At 43.7% G+C, this 17,009-nt stretch overlaps 1 protein-coding gene across 4 annotated transcripts in view; it reads left to right on the top strand.

Annotated features, from left to right (window-relative positions):
• Positions 1-17,009, top strand: part of SEMA6A (semaphorin 6A) — a 125,322-nt gene that overhangs the window by 24,655 nt on the left and 83,658 nt on the right. The window contains exon 1 of one of the 4 annotated variants that reach the window (XM_037032390.1): positions 15,775-16,335. The exons of the other annotated variants lie outside the window; for them this stretch is intronic. The gene's annotated coding sequence lies outside the window, so the exon portion shown is untranslated. Of the gene's footprint in view, positions 1-15,774; positions 16,336-17,009 lie in introns of those variants that run through there. 4 annotated transcript variants of the gene reach the window in all.

Here is a 17,009-nt window from a genome sequence, read left to right as displayed (position 1 = left end):
AATGACAAAACCCTTTTCGTTACCCATTATGGATCACAAAATGGAATTGTGCAGAGCAGTGCTGTTTTAAGCCATACAGGCAAAGAGAATAAAGTTGTCTTCTTATATCTTGTATTGGTATAATCTGTGGGCAAGATCTCTTTATTCTCTGGCCTCAGTTTTCCGTTGAAAAGGAGACTTTTGGAAACATCTTAAAACCCTCCAGCTGAACAAGTTACATCAATGAAACATGTATTATTTAAGCACAACAATAGCTTTTGCATGGTATACCCATTATATTTATAGACTACAAATTGAAAAGAGCTTTGCATGTAATACAGATCCTGGGAGGCCTGTTTTATAATTTTTGACCATCAAAATCCCAGAGATGTATTCCTAGCCCATGAGATCCTCCAGAAACATTCTTAAGGTTGCCTATAAAATAACACACAGTTTCTGTCCTCTGTGGCAAAACTTGAAACTTCCCTCCATTCACCTCAAAGCAAGTTTTCTGCTCCAGTGTAACAAGAAATGTGATACACACCGAACACACACTGCGCCTTGAGAACCACTGTGAGCTGACTTGGACGTGGCAGCTAAATGGACAGGGTCAGGAGTGTGCCAGCCCTCCCTGGAAGCGAGTATTAAGGCCCATAAATCAAATCTCAAGTGAGGAAAAGAGAGAACGGAAAAAGAAACCTGTCACAGAGTGAAGGCATTATAACTGGCCCTTGCTATTCTGTAGTGCTCCAGCTGTGTCGATACCCACAGGGCACTGAAACCAATTCAGGACACGTCAAACCCAAACTAGACAATGAAGTTCCAGGGCTGCTACACATCCCTGTCTGCAGGTGGGAATGTACGTGATAGGGTAGGTGGTCTTACACAGTAACCACAGTAGCCAGGAGCCAGAGTCTCCCGGAACAAAGGCATGTCCAGGGATGAGGGTCGGCACTTTTGGAGACAGTATTAATTTGCAGCCCCTAAAAGCACTTCAGCCACTTTCAAAGAGTAACTTACATATCGCAAGGTACTGGTATAATATACCTTAATTAATAGTGCTGATCATGTTCCCTTCTTATTTGTAGAATGCTTTACATTTCACGGGTGTTGACTCAAGGGATCATTCGGCTTCTTTTATAAAGAACCAGATGTATAGCAGTTTACATCATTGGATTTTCTCCTGGTTTAGATCCAAAGACATTATTAGCTACCCTTAATGCTTACTGCTTAGTAATACTGTTGTGAATTAAAAGCTTCTGTTGTAGAAGCTTCCTTAAAAGATATGACAGATTTTTTTCTTAATCGGTACATCACTTAAGAGATACTAATCAAATAGTTAGGTAATGAGAAAACATGATAAATATTTTTATTTTTTCAAATTATAGTTTATTAATTTTGCTATTGCAGTCGTCCTGATTTTTACCCCTTTGCCCTGTCTACCCAGCAACCCCCACTCCCTCAGGCAATCCCCACACCACCGTCCTTGTCCATGGGTCTTGCATGTAAGTTGTTTGGCTACTCCATTTCCTACATTGTACTTTATATCCCCATGGCTATTCTGTAACCAACTACCTATTTGTACTTAATCCCCTCACCTCCTCACCCATTCCTCCACACTCCCCTCCCTTCTGGCAACCATGAAAATGCTCTCCATATCCATGATTCTGTCTCTGTTCTTCTTGTCTGCTTAGTTTATTTTTTAGATTCAATTGTTGATACCTATGTATTTTTTGCCGTTTTATTGTTCATAGTTTTTATCTTCTTCTTTATTCTTAAATAAGTCCCTTTAACATTTCATATAATAATGATTTGGTGGTGATAAACTCCTTTAGTTTTTTCTTGTCTGGGAAGCTCTTTGCCTGCCCTTTGATTCTAAAGCATATCCGATGAGTAGAACAATCTTGGTTGTAGGTCCCTGCTTTTCATCACTTTGAATATTTCTTGCCAATCCCTTCTAGCCTGCAAAGTTTGTTTTGAGAAATCAGATGAAAGTCTTATGGGAACTTCCCCATAGGTAATTAACTTCTTTTCTCTTGCTGCTGTTAAGATTCTCTCTATAGCTTTAGGCTTTGGCATTTTAATTATGTGTCTTGGAGTGGGCCTCTTTGCATCCATCTTGTTTGGGACTCTCTGTGCTTCCTAGACTTGCGTGTCTATTTCCTTCACCAAATTAGGGAAGTTTTCTTTCCTAATTTTTTTAACAGATTGCCAGTTTCATCCTTTTTCTCTTCTCCTTCTGGCCCCCTATGATGCGAATATTGAACCTCTTAAAGTTGTACTAGAGGCTGCTTTTACTAGACTTATGTTTTTTGCTTCTTTTTTCTTGTCACTCTGATTGGTTGTTTTTTGCTTGTGTTCCAAAGTCTTGGCTTCATCCCCTCTACTGTTGTTTCCTGTAAATTGTTCTGTATTTCAACTAGTATATCCTTGGCTAGTTGAAAATTAATTCTTGGCTTCATCCCCTCTACTGTTGTTTCCTGTAAATTGTTCTGTATTTCAACTAGTATATCCTTCATTTCTGACTGGATGCTGTTGAGATCTCCACTAAGTTCTTTGAGCATCCTTATAACCAGTGTTTTGAGCTCTGCATCTCATAGACTGCTTATCTCCATTTTGTTAGACCTTTTTTCTGGAGTTTTGATCTGTTCTTTCATTTGGACAATGTTTCTTTGTCTCCTCGTTTTGTCAGCCTCCCTGTGTTTGTTTCTTTGTATTGGGTAGAGTTTCTTTGACTCCATTTCTCAGTTAGTGTGGCCTAATGGAGTAGGTGTCCTGTAGGGTCTGGTGGCACAGCCTCCACTATCACTGAAGCTGGGTACTCAACATGAGCCCTTCATGTGGGCTGAGTACACCTTCCTCTTGTAGTTGAGACTTGGTTGCTGTTGGCAGATCAATGGGAGGGACTTACCCAGGCCAGTCACTTCAAGGAATAAGTGATCACTGACCTCCAACCTCTGCTCTCTTTGGAGGATCAGCTGTGCAGGGGCAGGGTGGTGGTGCTCTGACATGGTCTGTAGCTGTCCATTGGGTGCACTGGCCCTGGGGTTTCCCAGGTGGTGCAGGCCAAGGTCAGCCCCCACCTGTGTTTTGCCCAGGGCCACCCTGCCTAAGCTATAAAGCAATCTGAGATGGCTGCTACTTGGGCTGGGCTTGGAGATTCCCAGGCGAAGCCAAGCTGTGAATCTAAGCTGGCTGCTGCAAGTGCCAGGCCTGGGACTCACTGAGGCCAGGTATTGCTTGTTTGGTAGGATTTAGGAAGTTGTGAAGCATGAGCCAGTACCAGATATTCATATGGAAAAGCAGCTTGGGTGGGTCCATAAGTTGGGTGAGGTGGAGTTTCTGGGGGATCCCCAAGGCAGGTCAAACAGAGCGAGTCAGGATGATAGAATCTGGGATATAGCACCAGCTTGACATCTCTGTGGTAGGGAGGGTTTAGAAAAGGGAGAATGGCATCTTCTTGCCTTGATGCCAGACACTTCAGTTTCTCCCTGTTTACCTCTGGTACCTTTCAAGCTGCTGCCTTGGTGCTGGAGCTCAGAGGAAGTAAGTTTGAGTCGGTGAGTCTGTGTGTGGGTTCTTTAAGAGGAACGGCTTGGGTCTCCCATAATTTCTTCCACCCACTCAATCTTCACTGGTTTTTGCAGCAAGAAGTTGTAGGGACTTATCTTTATTTCACTGAAACCCTGGGCTGGGGGCACTGGTGTGAGGCTAGGACTCCTCGCTTCCTAGATACCCCTCCTCTATTTTTATCCACCATCCATGGGTGAGGGACCTGCCTGTTCTGTGTCTGCACCCACCCCACCAATCTGGATAATGGTGATGTTTCTTTAATTCTGTAGTTGTCAGACTTCCAGTCAACTCAATTTCTGATGGTTCTTAGTGATGGTTGTTCTTTATTTTAGTTGTAATTTTGTTGTGGTGTGCAAAGAGGCAAGCCATGTCTGCCTATACTGCCATCTTGACTGGAAGTCAATAAATACTTTTAAAACAAAGCCCTGTTCACCTTAACTGTATATAAAACCACAAACTTCTGACAATATACCCACTCTAAATTTGCAGACATTTTAGGAGTTAATTTCATATGTTTAAATAATGAAAAGTAAACAAATATAAATGTAGTGTAGATATATTTAGAAGGTTTACCAAATATATGCCTTAGCCTGGAATCCAATTAGGGTAATCTGGAAGAAAAGGATCAAAGGAAATATTTTCATAAAGTTGAAAAAGTAGTTTTCCAGTGCTCCATCTCTGTAGGAGACTAAATACATGCCCAGAGAAGCACCTACCATTTCTTTAAGAAACTAGAATACAAGAGATAGATTTTTTCCTAAGGCTAGTAGATTTTTTAAAATCCTGTTGAAGTTTTCCTAGAATAGAAGGAAAAACTGATGCAAAGGCAAAGAGCAAACAGGATGACTAAATGGAAATCAGGCAACAAGCCTAAGGAAAAAAAACAGGTTTGGAACCAAAAATAAATTGAATATATAGCACCTCTCCATTATGTTCCCTTTTCTTTTTGTTTTTCATGAGAATCTGTATTTATGGAAAAGTCAGTTGATTGCTTATCAGCCTAAAGCTTGTGTTTGCTCAGACTTGCGATAATGAGTAATAAAAAGAGGCGGGAATGGCTAAAGTGCGAGGAGATGGAATCAGGGAAAATGGGTGGGCTCAGGATAGTGTTCAGGATCTGAGTTTTGGAAGCTCTAAATTCCCTCTTGTGCTGTTATGTTAATTGAGGGGGGCTTAGATAAGGATCTGTGTAATGAGTGTGGGGGCTTTCCCTGGGATCTGGAAAGTTGGCTGGCTCCAGGGCAGAGTTCTCATAATTACCTAATCATAGCCTTATCCCAGTTGACAAGTGACCTAAAGCCTTGCTCCTAGAAGTGCAGCTGTCAGACCACCAACCAGCAGCATTAGCATCACCTGAGAGCTTATTAGAAATGCAGATGCGCAAGCCCCATGCCAGACCAACCAACAGAGAATCTGCATTTTAGCAAGGTGATTAGTGATTGGTGTATCCATGGACATGAACTATGAGGACCGACCCAGCATGTGGGGTACAAAAAACGGGTTGTCTTAGAAAAGGGGGAAATAAACTGTTTTTAGAAAGCTAGCTAACTACACTGTAGAGATATGATGATGTTTGTTGGCGGTTTATCTGGAAAGTGTACAGCAATTAAGATTGTTTCTGGGAGTTAACTTGGATCCTGACATGCTTGTAACCTGTGATGGCACGGAAACCCAGTGTTTGCCTAACAGCCCCGAGGGCACATGGGCAAATGGAGCTAAGATCTGGGTGATGAGAAAAGTGACACTAATCTCAGTGGCCTTTGGGATTATGGCTATTGTCAGCTTTCAAAACCAAGACTCCACCCTTTGTTTCTAGCATATACGTACTGAAATGATTCACCAGCATTTTAGAAAAGCTTCCTGCTTTCAAAATGTGTTAGAGCCCTTCAAAAACAATCATCGTAACAGCCTCACGAGATAGCCCAGTACTGCGTTCCCAGTTCTAATAGGCGAGTGAGGATTCCTGCCTTGACCCCTGTGGGTTTGACAGGCAGCAGAACTGGACAGGGCCATGAAGATGGCGGGACAGAGATGGCCCTGTCCAGAGTAGACTGCCACCACATCTGCGTGGTATCCCCAAGCCTAGGACAGAGAGAGACCAGATGGGTCCTTGTCTCTGCTTTCCCACTCTGGCCTGCCATTTTCCGGAACAACCAAGTCATGTGTGGTAAACCTCATACATAGTTCCCCTGTAGCAGTGGAGGGTAGGGCTGCAGATAAACCCTGCCACTTCACCTCTTCATGCCAAAGTCTAGAACCAGTAAATCCCAGCCTAGAGAAACATTGACTAGAAGTGGTGATATCACAGCAATTACAAGTGTTTTTGTCCTTGTAACATTTTGATACAATGATCTCAGTCTTCTTTGGCAGACAGAATCCAATCTGAGAGTCACGGGAGGCCCCTCCTAAGAAGTACACAAAGAAACCGCCAACTGGATTGTGCCTGACCCCGGGCGGGGAAAGAGGACAGGGAGGCGATTTCTCAGTAATCCCAGAAACTGACTCTGATAAGGAAGGGCCACCCATTGTGATAGCAGCTGGAAGAAGTGCCCTCAATAGCAATAAACCAGAGCGGTAAATATGTTGCCGAAAGAGAGACTAGTCTATTCCCAGCACTCATGTTATTTCTTGGAAGCATGAGGGGAGCAAAGAGAATTCTTTTTTCCTATTGCTGTCAGTGTTCATTTAAACTTCATGAGAGATGCAGCAGAAAACAGTGACTGCCATATAATCAAAGACCGGCCGAGTGTATTTTAAGAGCTGCCCAGCAGATTAAAGAATTTAATGAAGAATTAAAGGAGAAGAAAGAGCCTATGAAGGCTACCACAGGACTGAAAAGGGCTAGTTTGGGCATCAGTTCAACCGTACTGGGGACCCGATCGCAAACATGGAGGCCTGATCCCATTATTGCTAGTCCTACCATATTGTCCCATTTCCTTTCCTTTGTCTCCCTCCAGCACAAACTCATCAGCATGCGGGGAGTGGGATTTCTGCTCCCTAATCTCGGTGAAGCAGCCCCAAAAGGTCAGGAAATGAGTCAGATTATAAACCTTAGGAGAAGATCTAATAAGTTACCACACGCTGATTAGTCTGGGTCACTCTGAATTAAAAAATTATATCCTTGGCCTTATCTAAAGGCTAGCTATTAAGGATAAACGTTCTATGTTAGTGGGTATTTCGACATAGCCTGTTACGTTTCAAGGGTATTGAGAATTATGCGGGAAGAAAATGTATTTTCAGGAGGAAGGAGACCGAGAGAAAAGCAAAACGTTGAGACGTAGGTGCAGATTTGAGGACCACCTCGGAAACGGTAAGAGTAGAGGGGTTTCGGGTGATGGCGAGCCTCTCCAGAACTGATCCTTCTGCTCACGTGCTGCTGCGTAGGTGGGAGCAAGAGGAGCTGGTTTCACTGAACTCAGGGCAGCAGAACTGGAGTTCTGACATGCTCGGGAGTTTTCAGAAAATATTCTGTAAAATTTAGGTAGTTATGAAAGAGAAAGACACACTACCACTATGAATTAAAGGAATTCAGTGACAGTCATAGGAGAAGAAGTCTTATTCTGAACCATATTAATGAAAAATAAAGGGACATTGGGGTCATTTTAAAAGACTATCAAAATGGCATCTGTATCATTGGCAAACACCTGATATGGGGTTAATTTCCAAAACATATAAAGAACTTTCACAACTTTAATGGGATCGAAGACAAACGATCCAATTAAAAATGGGCAAAGGACCCAAAGTGGATAGACAGATGGCCAATAAACATGAAAAAAAAATGCTCAACATCACTAATCATCAGAGACATGCACATTAAAACCACAATGAGATACCACCTCATACCCGTTGGAATGACTGCCATCAATAAATCAACAAACAACCAGCGCTGGTGAGGATGTGGAGAAAAGGGAACCCTCATGCACTGTTGGTGGGAACGCAGACGGGGGCAGCCACAGTGGAAAGCAGTACGGACATACCTCAGAAACATTAAAAATGGAACTTCCTTATGATCCAGTGATTCCACTTCTGGGAATTTATACACAGAAACCTGAAACACTAATTCAAAAGAATATAAGCCTCGCCTATGTTCATTTCAGCATTAGTTACAATAGCCGTGGTCTAGAAACAGCCCAAGTCCCTACCAGTAAATGAGTGGATAAAAAACCAGTGGTACGTGTACACAATGGAATATTACATGGCTATTTAAAAAGAAGGAGATCTTACCCTTTGCAACAGCATGGGTGGACCTGGAAACTATTACGCTAAGTAAAATAAGCCATTCAGAGAAAGACAAATACCATATGATCTCAGTCATATGTGGAATCTAATGAGCAAAATAAACTCACAAACAAAATAAAACCAGAGGCCTGGACACACGGAACAGACCAATAGATCTCAGAGGGGAGGGAATAGGGGACTGGAAGAGATCAGCCAAAGAACATACAGGCTCATATGCAAAGCCCATGGACACAGACAACGATGTAGGGAAGGCAGGGGTGGAGGCAGCAGCTTGTGGAGGAGGGGAAATGGGGGACATCTGTAATAGTGTCAACAATAAAAGTAGACAAATAGTATCTGTATGTAAAGAGGTTGGGGAGGGGTCTCTTGGGAAGAAAGAAAACACACCAGAGCAATGAAGAGGAAGGGCAGATGCTGAGTGTCCTTTAGAAGACACTTATTTCCCAAAGAAGTGTCCAGATCTCTAACTTACAAATACACCAGAATATTGGTCAGTTATAGTAGCAGCTTCCATGGTGGTTCCTAGACCTTTACACAACTTGGTTAACAAATAACAACTGTAAAGGATATTAGAAATGGTAATCCCAAACTCCCTATGCTAAGTCTTAAAAATCCCACATCGATTCATGCATCTCAAAGGAAGACAGAATAAAGAGACTCTTAATGTTTGATGGCTGTCCAGGCTACCCTCCCAGCAGCTGGGGCTGAACCCTCAGAAAACTGGAGAAGAAAATGAAGGGACAACCACCCATGCATTTACCAAGACATGATGTGCTTTTCTGCACATGAGATTTCTTAACTAGATAAATAAAGCATCTTGAGGAAATTGCAATTTTCTTCTGCCCTAGATACCCATTCATGTGTAAGATGCTACCAAGTTCACCTAGCTACTAATTAGCATTTGAACTTGTAATGACAATAACAGGAGCTTGGTACTGACAGGGTGAACTTGTGTGGGTGGCCTCAGCACCAGGTCATGCACAGTAAGTAACCCTTTATTTAATCAGGTTCTTCTAGGGTTGTTGCTGTTTAAGAATATTACTTTGGAATGTCCTTGAATGCTAGCTCATTTAAAAATAAATAATAATAATTTTGGTGACTCTACCTTCCCCCATACCTCCTACACAATAGACATAATTGGACTTCTGAGAACAAACAGAACAAGTTTATATTAAAGACCTGTATACATTAATTTGAATTCTGATTCTGAATATTTAAAGTGCATGGACACAGTGATCATCACTAATTAGCCTTTTCTGTAGCCAGGCCAGCATGTGATTCAACTGTGTTTGTGTTCGCCCTCCACCCCCACCCCCTGTGAATGATCCGTATGAATGGTATCGTACCTGCAGCCTGAGAAAGACGCGATCCAGAACCGCCTCCTTGATTTGGTCCCAATTAGTATCACGTGGGGCAGAACAGTCCCCCCCCCCATAAGTCATTTACATGGTCATGAACATAATCATTAATATTATCATGATTGTGGGCTTTACTGACTTGGAATGGATGGAGAGCTCTGCTAGCAGTTCAGTGACGCCAATGGGAAATAGTATTTGCACAAGGCTTTTTCCTGCCTGCACTCAGCCGGGCAGAAATACACTGTCATCCAAGTGCCAGAAGATGCTGCTGTGGAGGGGAAGTTGTTGGCTGGTATTGTTGCCAGTGTGATGAGAATACACTGCCAAGGCAAAAACAAGTGGAAATAGACAGTTTGGGCCAAGTTTCTCTCTCTCTCGCTTGCTCTTAAAATTAGGTATATAAAACACGCACACACACTTCAGTCTCCATGAAATACAAGGGATGCCCGAGTGTAAGCAAAGAGGGAACCTCGGGGCAAAACTCCAGCGCAGCTGTGTGCCCCACCCCCTTATCCTGCCGCGGCACAGTTCTGGTAGTGAGAGAGTAAAGTGACACGTGGGAATGATGGGGGAGTTTATTTCTTCTCCATTTCAGAGCGTGACAAGGGGCCAGCCCCTCCCCGTAGAAGAGACTTGAACAGAAGCTACAGCCTAAAATCAGGGGATCATTGTAAGCACCTGCAGCAGGAATTCACCCAGGGACAGAGACCTCCGCTTTGGTGGGGACTGCACACGGGCAGAGGCGGGGAAGGCCTCCTAGTCACGGAGTTGGTAATGACGACAGGGTCTACTTTTACCGTAATGATTTTTGTACCCACCTACTTTAAAAGTAGTATTTGGAATGATTGCGAATCAAACTCGTGACAACGAATACTTTTCTCAATTAAAAAAAACACGTGTGCATCTCTTAGAGGCACAAAAACCACAATGCCCTGAAAACAGTATCTGAATGCTATCTCATACCTGAAGAAAACATCAGACTAAGCATCATAAAAAAGATTGATCTTTTACTTAACCAAAAAGTTACAGTGTAAGAAAATGAGTTTTATAAAAATACACAGTTTATCACAAGGAATGATTTAGGATGAAATGAACTTGTGATAGAAAGACATAACAGAACAATGAGACCAGAAAAATCTCAAGAACTTGCACCAACCTAAATATTAACCTGACAAAGCAGTACGATGCATTCCATATCTAGTGCTAGCTTAAGATGCATTGGAAAGAATAACTGCTGTTGACCTAAATCATTAAAATTTCTTATGAAAATGAAGAGGTTAAGAACTTCTAGGACCAAAGGAAAATATAAACTAAAACACAAAGTACATAGTCTTCAGAGACCTGTAAATCATTTCATCTGAGCATGAAAATGGCATTAACAATTCTAGTAGTGAAAAAAAGGAAGATGCTGCAGGAAATCCATCAGTTATTTTTATGTTTATGTGTGATTGGAGGGGATTGAATCAGGCACAAATTAAAGAAGGGCCACACACATCAGCATCAGAGGAATTATGAAGATGTCACCATGTCACAATACTGGGAGCCATTTCTTCAGAGTCTAACCCACGAGTGCGGATGGGGGCTCCGCACACCCAGCGCAGCTGCAGGCGCAAGTCGATCCTTACAAGCAATGACTGTCCGTGATCTGTTTTGTTCTCGGATTGCGAAACGCAGAGGATCCTTACCGTAGCAGGTAGGATTATGTGCATACTCAAAAGTCTACAGGTTTTTAACAGCCTTAGAATTAGGAATATGTGACTTGTGTCCCAGGAGAGGAACCAAACCCTACAAAAGCGACCCCGTGTCACCTCCAGCTTTGAGAAGCAGAGGTACCACATGCGCTTGCCGGGATCGTCACGGCTAAAACCCCACTGTAGAAAGTTGTCTTGTGCTGGAGAAGAAATGCTATTTGTTCTCATATCCAGAGGTGGGGCTATCAGTGTGTGGTGGTATGGACGGCTAAGGCGTAGAGGTAAAAACTGCACTTTTTATACAGTCACGCACTGCCTAACAACAGGGATGTGTTTGCGAAATGTGTCGGTAGGTCATTTCATCCTCCTACAAACATCATAAAGTGTCCTTACACAAGCCTAGATGGTATATCCCAGCACTTTTCAACCTTTTTCATCTCTCGGCACATATAAACTAATTAGTAAAATTTGGAGCACAACAAAAAATATGGGTTTTGCCAATCTAACAAAAAATAAGATATAATTTTGATTCATTCACACTGATAGCTATTGTTGTGTTGGCTTTTGTCATCTTTTTCTTTTTAAAGATTTTACTTATTAATTTTTAGACAGAGGGGAAGGGTGGGAGAAAGAGAGGGAGAGAAACATCAATGTGTGGTGGCCTCTCATGTGCCCCCTACTGGGGACCTGGCCTGCAACCCAGGCATGTGCCCTGACTGGGAATTGAATGGCTGACCGTTTGGTTCACAGGCCAGGACTCAGTCCACTGAGCCACACCAGCCAGGGCAGCTTTTGTCATCTTTTTATTTGACAATCTAAAGGGAAAGGGGTCAGTGCCCCTGACTAAATAGTCAGGTATTGCATGTTTTAAAAATTCTTGAGGCACACCAGTTTGCCCCTCAACACACCAATTGAAAATGATGAAACTGTCATTATGTGGCTTCTGACTGTATAATGAAGAAAAATTTGCTTGATTGCAGAACACATAATTGAAAGCATTACTTTCTTAGTACTAATGAATGACTTCCATAAAATACTGACAACTCCAAGATTAATATAAGTACATGAAAAGCAGCTATTAAGTAGTATATTCTAACATATATAACAGGCTAAATAATGTAACAGACAAAAACATCACAGATTGTCGTTGAAATCGAAACCCCATCAAACAACACTAGCTGAAATTCTGTCTCTGAACGGAACTATCCTGAGAACTCATGGAAAACGACAGTGCTACAGGAGCTTGGGAAAGGGGATACAAAGGGCCTGAGGGCCATTGGTTATCCCAGCACTCTGGGTGGCTCTGCATGTGTGAGGTTGGCATCTCAGGGGAGTGGGCAGTAAAGGGCATTGCATCTCAGCCATCCAAATTAATTACCTCAGGACATGCACCCGTCATCTGGGGGAAAAATCAAAATGTCCAGCCGAGATCGGTGTGGCTCACTTGGTTGGGTGTCTTCCGTGAAACAAAAGGCCTCCAGTTTGATTCCCCCTCAGGGCATATATGCCTGGATTTCAGGTTCAGTCCCACGTCAGGGCTCCTATGATTGATGTTTCTCTCCCTCTCTTTCTCCCTCCCTTCCCCTCTCTCTAAAAATAAAGAAATTTTAAAAACATGAAAACACCCAGCAATAAGTCATTTTAGTAAGGTAAAATCTTTTTAAAGAACAAATACCTATCCCTAACATTAGGGAAAAAACGCAACCCATTGAGCGCAAGGAGAAGGCTAAGAAGGGTAATGATGTTCGTGTGTGGAGACCACAGTCTGTTATTCCTACAGAGCATCTGGCCTGAGTTTTTAAGAACAGATAAAACAAACATCTTGCTCGTGTGAGCTGCCTGCATTGATTCCTCATGTGCTTACTCAAAGACCTTTGTGGTTATTTTTTATATCCCCTCTGTAACTTCTCCCTATTTTTTTATCTTTGGTTTTGGATTTGTTTTTTTGCAAAACAATAAAATTCCCAAGAAGGTGAAAATGCCACCACTGCTCCTACTTAACAGTAACAGTCACAGCGGCCCACATTTCTTTGGTGCTTGCCACACGTTCGCCCAGTCTGCGCGGCCACCCCAAGGGCCCGTGTTGCTGTTGTCCCCACTGTACAGTTAAGTCCGTGGGGACTCTGAACAGTGAAGGATTTTCTGCTCGGTCACGAAACTGGAAAGCCAGAGCGCTGGGGTTCTAGCCCAGACTGCACTGAACCCACCACCGCGATCTGACCTCCACTGGCCCCAGACGCTGCTGCTTCACACGCGGAGCAGGAGGGAGCACCAGGACGTCCTCCTTCCTACAGGGGCGTTAAGAACTTGTTTATTTGTGAAGTATCTGCGTTTCTGGACAGTTCACTTAACCTCTCCAGAAGGACAGGCTGTTACTCTGTAGACTGAAGTATATTAGATGTTCTTCTAGCTCCGTGAGTCTGGTTTCTATTACCGCCTTTTAAAGAAATCTGTTTATTATGAATAAATGTTGCAGTTTCCTATCAATAGATCTCTGTGAGTGAGCATGTGAGCGTGTGTGTGTGTGAGAGAGAGATTCTTGCCAAAAGATTTCCTTCAAAAACACGGGAGTCAAAATACTTACCTTCCCACTGCTGATGGAGCGGCTTCTGGCGAGGCAGGTGTTCCAAATACTGGGCTGCTCTTATTATGGACTTGATTTTTAAGGAACGCCTGTTCTTTTTTTTTTTCCCTCACAAATGCTAATACATTGTCCATCTTGCCTTTCCTAAATAGCCCATGAGTTTTAAACTTCAAGCCAGAGATGTACTGCCTTTGTAAAGCACAAAAGAACACCAGTTTTGTGGGTTGGTTTTTTTTTTTTTTTTAAATCACACGAAGTCTGAATAAAAAAGCTCCTCGGCCATTCAGAGGCCGCTTGCATTGTGCAGCTGTTCCTTGACCGCTGAGAACCTCTCGCAGCTGACAATGCAGTACCTGAAGGAAACCCTGCACAAGGAGCTTATTCAGGAGTTGCAGGACCTGGGATTGTTGCCAGTGTCCTCCGAAAGATCGGGGGGCCTTTTTCTTGGTCAGACCCTGATAAGCATATTGCAGTTTGTGGTTGTTTTGCTGTTTGCCTGCCAGCACTTGTTTCATTATATTGCAACGATTTCTTCCCAGCGTGCTGGCACGTAGGGACTTTTTCTTTTCCTGGGTTGGTCCCACCTCCGCAATCTGTACAGTGAGACTTTGATTGGTCATAGCCCACTCCGAGTTAGCAATGTATCACTGTGGACTGAGTTCCCATGGCTCGGGCTCCCTGGGACAATGTCTCTTTCTTCACCAAGCTGATGGTAAATATCTGGTCAGCCTCATCTATTTAAAACCAGCCAAGCAGGAATCCTAGTGCTGGGGAGAGAAGATCCTTTTGTTTGTATGTAAGTAAACAATGGACTCCGCTCTTTCTAACTAAAATTAAATTCCAATCACTCATAAAATGATACCACAGAACTAATCTAATTGCAACAGGGGGTGGAGGGAGATGAAGGCAGTTTCCCTGGTGCTGGTTGCTGCTCCACTGTTGTGCTTAAAGTGTGTTTTCTAACTGCTAACTGAACTTTTTAAAAAAAGATTGTATTTATTTGTTTTTAGAGAGAGGGGGAGGGAGGTAGAAAGAGAGGGAGAGAAACATCAATCTGAGAAAGAAACATCAGTATGTTGACTCTCGTATATGCCCCAACTGGGACCAAACCCACAACTCAGGCATGAGGCCTGACCGGGAATCGAACCGGCAATCTTGCACTTTGTGGAATGGCACCCAACCAACTGAGCCACAGGAGTCAGGGCTCTAGAGATTTTTTCATGCAGAGGAAATTATTATGTTCCTTACCAGGTAGACAGAGCTCAGTGAATTAAAAGCCAGGTGAGCATCTTTATCTGAAAGAATTTGCTTTGGGGAAACTAGGTTGGAGTTTATTTGAGGATGGGCTTAAACTTTTTTGATGTTGTTAAAAATGATTCAAAACTAAAAAGCTGTGCAAAATTAAAGCACCTGTTGCACGGGGCTGCATATTTCCATCTCCCCCCTCAGCTCAGCGCCATCCCCGAACATGACCAGGACATCAGCATACATGGCGGTGCTTCCGGGCTCCAGTTGAACCCCAGCTGATGAGCTGTTACTCATCATCTCCATCAGGTTGATGGCAGCTTTCTTTCCTGAGGTTTATATTCCCATCTGATACTCGAAGCATCATCAGCCCAGTTACCCTGCATTTCTGATTAGATACCAAGTCAGTATAACTGTGGCATTACCTTCATTACAGTTTCTAATAGTTCAAAATCCAAAGATCACATGTCTATCAAGAAGCTTGCTGCTCACTCACTCATGTGCTCACAACAACTTCCTGATGTCACCGTGTCTTTTGCTCATCACGGCAATTTCTAGTCCTCTCCACCCAAATCCTTCCTGTCTTCTTCCCTTAACCAGCTGCTGTAAAGCCAACTTCATGTTTATGCAGATTCGCATTTCTGCACCCCTTGCTCCTCAGCTGCCATTTCCAGGCAGGTCAGTGACCTTATGACCTGGTCTGACCCTCGCATCCCAGGCTGGGTAAATGACCCCCCGCAGTGAGGCTTACTTCTCCTTTCCACTCTGCACTCCTCTCAACTGTGCCAGCGCTGTCTGTCACCAGGCCACCCTCCTTTCAGTCCACTCCAGTCACTGCTCCCAGCACGACGTCTGTGGCTTTCTTTAGATCCTCATTTCCTTATAAAAGGACATATACTTGCATTATGCTAAGTGCTTTTCTCCCCCGAGCTGTGAGACCTGACTTACATGTATGTAAAGATGAGTAAAGCATTTCAAATGCCAGAAAGTTTCCTTATTTGTTCTTTATTGATTATGTCTCTGGTTAGGTTTCTGTAGTCCTTCTAGAAAGGCCTTCTGTTGTAAAAAAAAATACAAAGTCTTCATTTGTAAATTCAGTTGTACAGTAACTACGTGCTTGATACAGGGTGTACCCTGGTGAACAAAAAGGATGTGGTCCAAAAATTCACGGGGCTCACAGCCCAGTGGGAGCAAATGATAATTCAGCCAGTAGGCATCTGAGTGCCTTTGCCATGACAGCTCATGGTCACTGGCGTGAAGGAGATAAATAGGGCACCAAGAATAAGGGTCTTATGGTGAGGAGGGGGTGTGTCAGGAACCCACCCAGACCGTTAGTCACCGAAGGGCTCTTCCAGGAGGTAACCTTTGAACTAAGACCTGCAGGAGGAGGAGGAGCCAGCCAGGGTAAGTCAGGAGGAAGAGCTGTTTGCTTAGGCAGAACCTTCAGGCCCGAAGGAGTTCTAGGGTCTTTAAGGCCCCTGGAATATGGTAAAGGAGGGGCAGGGCTCTCTGGAGCTGAGCCTGCAGGGCTCTGGGCCAGTTTAGGGAAGTCACCATGCTGCTCCAAGGGCCCAGGGAAGCAGTGAAGGGGACTGACGAGATCTAGTTTATGCTCTAGACACCTGAAGTTCTGCAAAACAGTGGTGGCAGCAGAGATGGAAAGAAGGTAAGGCATTTTACCTGTATTTAGGAAGCATCAACAAGGCTGGCTGAGATGAAGCCGCTGGATTCGGTAGCTAATCATGGATGGCCTTTGTGAGAGCAGTGTCGGTGGACTTTCAGGAGAAGGGGAACAACCGCAGAATGAATGGGTGTTGGAAAGTAAGTGCAGGTCATGGCTATACTAACCTTACAAGGTGCCTGGTAATGAGGAAGGCCGTAGCCTTCAAGGGAAGGAGAGAGGTTCATTTGGAGAAGAGAAACAGACAAGCTTACAGGCGTGTCACAGGATTGTGAGTGAATGAAATTATCAGAGAAGGGGCAAGGAGATGGGCACCCTCTGGGGAGGTGGAGGGAATGATCTCAAGCCTGGGTGAAGGAGAGGTCAGCCTGCCCTAATGCAAGTGGAGACTGCAGGGAGTGAAGCCTGGAGGTGGAGGAAGGAAAGGTGAGGCCGATGGCCTCCTGGCTTCTGTTTTGCGGGCCTGGTAGGAAGTTAGGCCTCTGACTAGAGAAGGGAAGGGCGTAGGAAAGCTCTGGAATGCTAGCTGGCTCATCAAGCCAGAGTGGGGCTGCTTTCACGCAAGAGGAAGGACGGAAGAGCAGTTAGCAGCAGCTTTGCTAAATTTGTTTCAAAGCCTTTCCAAACAGCTAGGTACAATTTTTCTCCAGCAGTGCAGC

The sequence above is a fragment of the Sturnira hondurensis genome, unplaced genomic scaffold (assembly GCF_014824575.4).
Source record: "Sturnira hondurensis isolate 20B ecotype Veracruz unplaced genomic scaffold, ASM1482457v3 Scaffold0021354, whole genome shotgun sequence".
In the NCBI taxonomy this organism is placed as follows: domain Eukaryota; kingdom Metazoa; phylum Chordata; class Mammalia; order Chiroptera; family Phyllostomidae; genus Sturnira; species Sturnira hondurensis.
This window is presented reverse-complemented; position numbering and strand designations above follow the sequence as displayed.